Consider the following 9,838-nt stretch of genomic DNA (forward strand, 5'->3'; position numbering starts at 1 on the left):
AAATCTTTCCATTTGCAACAATGTGGATGGAGCTAGGGAGTATTACGCTAAGTGAAATAAGTCAGTCAAAGAAAGACAAATACCATAATTTCACTCAAATGTGGAATTTGAGAAACAAAACAAATGAACAAAGAAAAAAGAGCAAACCCAAAAACAGACTCCTAACTATAGAGAACAAATTGATGGTCACCAGAAGGGAGGTGGGTGGGGGGATGGATGAAACAGGTGAAGGGGATCGAGAGTACACTCACCATGATGAGCACTGAGGAATGTATAGAATTGTTGAATCACTATATTGTACACCTGAAGCTAATATAACACTGTATGTTCATTATACTGGAATTTTAAAATAAATAAGAATAATAATTTGTCCAAACATTTAAGAAATATATAAGAACAATTGAGGGGGGCAGAATACCCTTACAGAAAATACAAAAAGAACGAAGGCTTCTCAACTTATTGACAAAAACTTGCAAAAGCTTACAAGAAAAGGAAATTTCAACTGAATATTTGTCATGAGAATAGGTGCCAAGAAAATCTATAACAATATATTAAATCAAGTACTGAAATACATAGATGGAATAATGTTCAAAGCCAAATGGGTTTACTGCAGGAAAATATGCCACTTCACAGCCACAGAAAAGCTAAAATAGAAAGACCATGGGGCGCCTGGGTGGTGCAGTCGGTTAAGCGTCCGACTTCAGCCAGGTCACGATCTCGCGGTCCGTGAGTTCGAGCCCCGCGTCGGGCTCTGGGCTGATGGCTCGGAGCCTGGAGCCTGTTTCCGATTCTGTGTCTCCCTCTCTCTCTGCCCCTCCCCCATTCATGCTCTGTCTCTCTCTGTCCCAAAAATAAATAAAAACGTTGAAAAAAAAAAAAACAAAAAAAACAAAGAAAGACCAGGCACATCCAAGGATTGCCATTGATGTGGAACAATAAGAAGTTTCACACCTTGCTCTTGGAGTTGTACAGTAGCACTGTCTCTTTAGGAAACTGGCCGTTTACTGAAATTAAACATATGCCTAACCAGTGAGGAAGCAAAACCTTGGTACATACCCAAATGTGATGAGGGCACATGTAACTACTAGGATGTTTACAGAGAGTTGGTCAAAATAGCCAAACAGTGGAAATAACTCAACTGTCCATCAACTGTAGAGTAGGTAAATAAGTAATAGCCTATTCACACAATGATATTCTTCATAGTAGTTTAAAAAAGAACAAGCTGCTGGGGTACCTGGGTGGCTCAGTCAGTTGAATCAGTCTGACTCTTGATTTTGGCTCAGGTCACGATCGTGGGATAACGCCCCATGTCAGCCTCCAAGCATGGAGACTGCTTGCAATTCTCTGTCTCCCTCTACCCCTTCCCACCCCTTCTCTCATGGAGGGAAGGAGGGGAGGAAGGAAGGAAGGAAGGAAGGAAGGAAGGGAAGGAGGGAGGAGGGAGGGAAGAAGGAAGGAAGGAAGGAAGGAAGGAAGGAAGGAAGGAAGGGAGGGAGGAGGGAGGGAGGGAAGAAGGAAGGAAGGAAGGAAGGGAGGGAGGGAGGGAGGAAGGAAGGAAGGAGGAAATAATTTTTTTAAGGTAGTTTCCTTTGGCTGAGGGACATTAAAGTTAGCAGGATAGGTTGGAGAAAACCGATTTCACTTTATATCCATTTATAGTTTTTGAATTTGGAATCAAGTGAATGTGTTACTTGTTCAAACAGAGTAATTTCACAAACCTGAGCAGAGGGTGTGTCTATTTCCAAATGAAGGAAAGAGAAATGATTGGGCCACAAGCCCCAGAGAAACCAGTTGACATAATCTCAAGTAATAGTCGCAGTGTTCTAATTGTCTTTAGGTTCTATTTGAAGTGCTTCACATTTGGTGATTCACTTAATCCTTTAAGTAACCATCTGAGGTAGATACCATTATCACGTCCATCTCACAGATAATTAAACTGCATCACATCAAGGCCTAGTCATTGCCCTAAGAGAGAGCAGAGACAAGAGGAGACAGCAGAGAGCAAGAGGTAGACCCTTGCTCTATTTGACCCAGGCCAGCTTGATCTCAGAGTTGTGCACTTAACTATGGTGTTATGCTGCCTCTTTCTTTTTTTTTTTTTAATATTTATTTATTTGGGGGAGAGAGAGTGTGAGCAGGGAGAGAGGCAGATGGAAAGGGGGACAAAGGATCTGAAGTGGGCCTGCTCTGACAGCAGCGAACTCAATATAGGGCTTGAACTCACAAACCATGAGATCATGACCTGAACCGAAGTCAGATGCTTAACCAACTGATCCAGCCACGGGCTCCAATGTTGCCTCTCTTGACAAGCAATAATGGCCCTTCATGTTTGGGCTTCTAGGATTATGGCTCTTCTACTTCATGTCACATGTTCAGATGTTTTCCCAAATCATAATGACTGGGGTTGAAGGCTCTTCCAGCCTCCATCTTGCACTCTGCCTGGACCAGTCCTTTTCCATCAACATGCATGCAAGGTTATCTACTACAGATCTCTTCTGCCCTCAAAGTGAGATTCCCTCTGGGGTTCTTGGAGTCTTTTTATGGCATCAGACTTGAGCCAGATGCATCCCAATCTATGAAAGGAGTTCTAAGAAAAAGGAGCTTCAAAAGGGGGAAGGTTAGAGTGTCCTTGCAGGTACCTTGATCTCTGGGCAAATTTACCTCACTCTAACCCAGCGACCAGCTCTGCACGGGGGAAGAGCTCTGCACTGGACACACTTCATCCCTTAGGCAGTATCTCTTCTTTTGAGAACAGTGCTTCCCCCATTCCATTGGAAACTTGCTCAAATTCATGTGGTTTGGGATGGAGAAGGTAGGAGTGGGATCATGATGCAGGCATGAGCAATCACAGTACACCTTTCCTGCCACCACAATGATTTCATCAGAGATGGCCACATGACCACTCAGATTTCTTTCTGAAACTTTTGCTTGAGCCACTGGGAAAAGAGTTTCCTCTTCTTTAAAAACTAGAACCATAAATACAATGTGTCAGTCAGCTTAGGTTAATTTATGCAGCACTAACAAATGATTCAACAAGGGTACCGTACTCACATAAAGTCATGTTCAGTTTTAATTAGCTATGAATTTGAATCATGTCTTCTTCATTGCTGGGCAAAGGTTGAGGAGGAGCATCTACCTAGAGCAGGCCAGTGTCATGTGAGGGAAGGAAAGTAGCAAAACTATGAGATGATCCTTAAAGTTTATGCTTACCAGCTTCCTACCCCATTTTCACTGATGATTTATTCCCCAAGACAAGTTAAGTGGGCAAACCTGAAATGGGAGGGTGAGAAATTTAATCTGTCCATAGGGTAAGGTTCAGTAGGGAAGGAATATAATCTGCCAAAGACAATGTAGGCCTAAGGCTCTGAAAAACCATCTTACAACCAGTTGGGGAAGCCCTAGAAGAGAACAAAGTCATAAGCAGACTAGTAGACCCACAAGATACAGTTATGGACAGGGTCCAGAAGGCTTATCTGAGCACCTGAATCCAAACATGGTAACGTCTGTCAACTCAGTGTGAGTTAACCAACTATTTTTGCTAAAGTTGCTTTGAATTGAGTTTCTACCACTTGCAACAGATGAGTCCTGACCCAGGGATATTGGAGAGGCTTTTGATTATTCCTGTCCTACACCTCTACCAGGAATTTGAGTGATAATTCAAATTGGAATCTGTTCTAACATGAACAGCTATGATCACTAAGACACCTCAAAGCAAACAACTTCACTTCCTAGTTCTCCCCAATGATCCACACCTCGACATGCAGAACCAAAGTGGTAAACCAAGAATCTGAGAATCACTAACTCTCTCAATCTGAGCATCAGGGACACTGCACTTTAGGATTAGAAATTCTTTTTAATTTACATCTAGGCATTACATTAGATGATCCCCTAGCATGGTAGATGTCAATCGGAAGCAATTGGTATTTCTTCCCAGCACCTGTGAAAAATCCTTCCCACCCACTGCTTATAAAGAAGGAGGTGGTGGGGCGCCTGGGTGGTGCAGTCGGTTAAGCGTCCGACTTCAGCCAGGTCACGATCTCGCGGTCCGTGAGTTCGAGCCCCGCGTCAGGCTCTGGGCTGATGGCTCAGAGCCTGGAGCCTGTTTCCGATTCTGTGTCTCCCTCTCTCTCTGCCCCTCCCCCGTTCATGCTCTGTCTCTCTCTGTCCCAAAAATAAATAAACATTGAAAAAAAAATTTTTTTTTTAAAAGAAGGAGGTGGCTACATTCGGCTTCCTTCTGTAAACCCTGGGCTATTCCCAGACAAGGCATCTGATTGGCAGGACAGGATGGATGGGAAGGAGGAAAGACAATCCTATTGTCACAGAGCTAACAGAGAAAGTAAGTGTGATCAGATTTCAGCAGAGGTGCTGAGCAGAATCATCTTCAAGCCACCAATGACCTTGCTGTTTTGACCAACCATTGCCCGTGCCCAGTTCCAGAATTTTGAAAGGTTACTCCCCATTTAATGAAAATCTGAACTCATGACATTCATTGGAAAGTGAAGCAGCTTTGAGAGGTCTGGATGTGGGGAAGGCTGAAGAGATGGCTTTAGCCCAGGATCTGTCATGAGCCACCTGTACTATCCTAGCTCCTATGATTGGCCACTGTTTCCCCTTCTGTGCAATGGGGATGGTGATGACCTCTGCCTCCTTACTTAAAAGCCTCACTTTTAGGTCAAAATGGAAACCGGGGTGCCTGGTGGTTCAGTCGGTTAAGCGTCGGAATTCGGTTCAGGTCATGATCTCGTGGTTCATGGGTTTGAGCCCCACATCCAGCTCTGTGCTGACAGCTTGGAGCCTGGTCCCTACTTCAGATTCTGTGTCTCCCGCTCTCTCTCTCTGTCCCTCCCTTGTTCATGCTCTCTCTCTCTCTCTCAAAAGTAAATAAACATTTTAAAAAATGTTGGGGTTTTTTTTCAACTTTTTTTTTTTTTTTTTTTTTGGACAGAGAGAGACAGAGCATGAACGGGGGAGGGGCAGAGAGAGAGGGAGACACAGAATCAGAAACAGGCTCCAGGCTCCGAGCCATCAGCCCAGAGCCTGAGGCGGGGCTCGAACTCACGAACCGCGAGATCGTGACCTGGCTGAAGTCGGACGCTTAACCGACTGCGCCACCCAGGCGCCCCTAAAAAAATGTTTTTAAATGGAAACCAGATGATACAGGGCCTGGAAAACTGTCACTGGCTACAGGCATAAGGACAGTTAACATGTGCTGAGCGCCTCCTGTTAAACACTGTCCTTTTAGTTCATTTAATCCTTACAACGTCAAAAGGGAGATGTTGTGATGACCTGCATTCTACAGATGAATAACATGAGCCAAAAAGAAGTTAAGTACTTGCCCAAGTCACATAGGCAGTCTGGCTTCAGGTCACTTGCTCCTTTTTCTACCACACTCTCCTGGGGATTCAGGTTCAACACCAGTTATCTGTTGGGTCACATATGTCTCAGCAACCCTGTTTCCTCCATGCTGAGCCCTCTGACCTGAGACTCAAACACCATCTGCACCTGTCCTAAAAAATAGCAATCAAATAATAATAACAAACAAATATTGTTGAGGGTCTATTTTGTCTTAGCCATATGAAAATAATGATTACTTAACATTTATTGAGCATTTCGGTAGACATAATAACCATTTCTCTTGCATGGTGTCACCATGTCTTTACAACAAATTTGGGAGGAAGGGACAATATCAGTGGTATAATGGGAAGTATCTAACAGCTGACTTGCAGCAGTAGGGGTGGGGGGTATCCTCTAACTTAGAGCTGATTTCAAGTTATCAACTCAACATAAAGTCACTAAACAGTGGGATTGAGAAGAGATGCCTGGTGGCTCTTGTGAGTTGGTAGTGGCCAGTTCCAGCACACCACTGGTTTATGTTCATTTTACAAGGCAAAAAAGCAAGACTTCCATGATTTTCTTAAACTCACAGAGGGAGTAAACAGGGAATTGGGCTTTTGAACCAAGGCAGTCTAGATGCAAAACTAAGACTCTTACTCACTATCTTATACTGTCTCTCTAGACTGGGCTCCTCCTTGGACCAGAGATAATTCATAAAGAAACCTGTCCTCAAAGAATCCACTAGGAGGAATTAGCAGATTTATTCCCCAGAGAAACAGTTCCTAGCTTGCTAGTGTCCCTTAGCAGAGACTGAAGGCCTCATTGTGGAACATTAAATGACCACACAATCTGTACTGTCATGAGCTGAGAATTCTTTTATTTGCCAAGCCATAAAGTTGGAGGTCTGTAGCAATAATCTATTGTCAAGGTAGTTGTGTGAGCAATTGGCTCAGGTTTGGTTCACACCAGCTCCTGATGTATCGTCCTCTCTTTCCATCTCCAACCTTGGCTTCATGGAGAAGATTCTTATGATCGACTGATAAAAGACAAAAACAAAACAAAACAAAACAGAAGCAACCGTGGGCCTGGTTTATGTATGTTTCTAAGTCATACTGACACCAAGTGGAAATGGGCTGATGGAGCATTAAAATTCATTAAATTCATTACATTCCTTCCTCAAAGAAAGTGAAGGAGTAAGAACTTTGAGCAGTGTATTTGATGGTCCACATTGACCTGACTGAGAGAGAGCCGAAAGTATGAATATATAGTAACTCGTGGGAAGCCAAATGCTCAGGGACTTTGAAAGAAAAAGATTAGAAGAAGACTGATGAAAAGCAGATCCAGGGAAGAGGTGTTTGGACAGACCTCTTCTGTCTTAGAATAGCCTTAGAATGGCCTTAGAATAGGAAGTTTGGGGGTGCTTTTTTTCTGATATGAATTCTCAGTAAAGCATATCCAATGCAGAGTTTGGGCTCAGATGTATAGCATGATTTCATGGCATGTGGATTTCACTCAGCCCCTACCTCCAGCCACCTAAGTGTTTCCTCAATAGGCCCATATACAGAACAGACAGTGTCAATGGGAGGGCTATGCATGAACTGAACAACACAGATCTAATCTCAACAAGGCTAACCTCATTACCTCCAAACCTGAGAGCCTAGCCTGCCACCAGCAGAGACCAAAGCTGAGCCTCTGATGTAGGATCATCATTCAGGGGATACCAGCTAGCAATTCAGTGGATTGATTACATTGAATCCTTTCATCATGAAGAGGGAAGCTATATTTCCTTATTGAAATAGACACCTATTCGGCATATGGATTTACCTTCCTTGACCATAATATATCTGCACTGACATCCACTGACTTAAAGAAGGCATTACTGACAATTGTAACATACTATAAAATATTGCTTCTGATCAAGGAACTCATTTTATAGCAAAGGAAGTGTGGCAATGTACTCTAGTCCATAGAATTCACTGGTTCTATAATATATTTCATTACCCAGAAGGACTTAGCCTCAGAGAATGGCAGAAAAACCTTCTAAAAACTTTAAAGACTCAGTTACAATGTCAGTTGGAATGCCACACCCTGAAAAACCTGTTCTCTTTTACATAATGCTGTTGATACTTTGAATAAGTGACTGACACATTTTATTTCTCCCACAGGATTCAAGAATCAGTGGTGGCATGGGGCATGGTGCCTTTCATTAATAACTCACCTGTAGCGTCTTTTCCCTGCAGTTTTAAGCTCTACAGTTTGGGAGGTCTTACCTGAAAGGAGGAGAGCTTTCAACAGAGTACCTGACATTGGTTCAATTGAAGGGGAGGTTGAGATTGCATCTCAACATTTTGGTCTTCTCATCCTATGGTACCAATGGGCAAAGAAACACTCTTAGAAGGAGCGGGCGATCCTGCTTAGGAAGGAAAAATTGGATTGCTGATATATAAGTGGGGCATGAAGAAATATATCTAGCACTTAGATGAGTCTCTGGGTACCTCTCAGGACTTCTATGTCCAATATAGGAAACGTTAGTGGAAAATTACAACTGCAAAAAAAAAAAAAAATAGAGCTATGGAAGATTTAGGTAATTCAGATACAAAAATCTGGGTCATATCACTTGTAAGTGGCCCCACCAACTAAGGTCCTGGTTGAGAGAAAAAGAACCATATGCAATGTGGTAGTTGGGTGAAGGAAATATAAATATCAGGGGCTGGGAGAATATGATGGGGCAGCTTTCTGACTTGAGGATAATGTGCCAAGTCACCACTGTTTCCTTGCATAAGGAAAGGGTTGGATTTTACCAAACTTGGGTGGGAAATTTCTGAGATGGCAGGAGTGCTTTGCTGGGGAGACTGAGTTGGGATAGCAAAATACAGCATGCTTGGGCAGGAAAATTGATGATTTTTAGAGTCCTTGATTCCGTATTATTATTATTCTCATTTTGCTGGTGAGGACATTAAGTCTCAGAGCCATTGAACAACATACCCACAATTACACAGCTAAAAAGTAGCAGTACCCAGACTTGAACCAGATCTCTTTGGCTCTTTCTTGCCCTTTTGTATTCTACACACAGGCAAAAAGAAAGGTCAAGTGTGAAGTAACTTAACCTCCAGAGCTCTGTATGTTTCATAATACACCATAGTTGTCCAACCCCAAACATGTTCAGATTTGTGTGAACAGCTTAGGTTCCAATTTCAGATGCTTTCCATGATGGGTGGGGGTGGAGGGGGGTGATGGGAGCAAACTCCAAATCCACGTGTCTTGTTTCATAACAAGGGCATTAACAAGTGCTTGTTCAGACTATAACCATCCACGTGCACTGACTCTTGGGAGATGGCTGAAAACCTTGACTCACACAATCTTCAATGTATGGCATAAAGATTCATGAAATCTGGGAACTATGGTCTCAGTACCAAATACTTGAAATATTGCAATCATTATACACAGAATCATAGTCCCTTAAAAATAAAAATGTTCTTTTTAGTGTTTATTTAATTTTTGAGAGAGAGAGAGACAGACAGAGCATGAGCAGGAGAGGGGCAAAGAGAGAGAGACAGAATCCAAAGCAGGCTCCAGGCTCTAAGCTGTCAGCACAGAGCCCAATGTGAGGCTTGAACCCCTGAACCATGAGATCATGACCTGAGCCGAAGTCAAATGCTTAACTGATTGAGCCACCCAGGTGCCCCCAAAATAAAAATGTTCTAATATTTGGGGTGCCTGGGTGGCTCAGTCGGTTGGGCGTCTGACTTCAACTAAGGTTGTGAGTTTGAGCCTTGCATCAGGCTCTGTGCTGACAGCTGAGAGCCTGAAGCCTGCTTCCAATTCTGTGTGTGTCTCTCTCTATGCCCTCTTCCTCTCACATTCTCTCTCTCTTTCTCAAAAGTAAATAAACGTTAAAAAAAAAAAAGAATTAGTGATCAGACTAAACAATAAACTCCTATAAACCAATAAGGAAAACTCCAAAGGATATTCAGAGGCAGTCTGCCGTGGAGGAAATTGAATGGCCGACACACATTCTCAACTCAGCGCCACATGGAGAAAAGTAAATGAAAGCAAGATAGAATTTCACACTCACTGGATTAGCAAAATTCCATAACTGACAACACTGAGTATTGAATGGCAATACAGGATTCTTTATACACTGTCCATGGGAGTATAAATTGGTTCAACTGCTTTGCACAGCAGTTTGTCAATGCCAAGTCCAAGCCAGCAGTTCCACCCCCAACGATCCACCCTGGAGAAGCTCTCACAGCTGAGCACAGCAGGTGCCCCAGCTAAAATGTCAACTCCGTGAGAGCAGGGCATTTTTGTCTGTTTTATTCTTTTCTGTATCTCGGTGCCTACATCTAGTCGGTGTTTGATTAATATTTGCTGACTTGATAATGAATGAACTGAAGACATGGAGATATTGAGAAAGATTGCTCTGGCTCCATCGAGGAGGTGGGGACTAGAGGCAGGAAGAGCGGTGTAGGGTGATACAGGTAGAAAGTGACTGTGTCCT

Source organism: Prionailurus bengalensis, chromosome E2 (genome assembly GCF_016509475.1).
Source record: "Prionailurus bengalensis isolate Pbe53 chromosome E2, Fcat_Pben_1.1_paternal_pri, whole genome shotgun sequence".
NCBI lineage: Eukaryota > Metazoa > Chordata > Mammalia > Carnivora > Felidae > Prionailurus > Prionailurus bengalensis.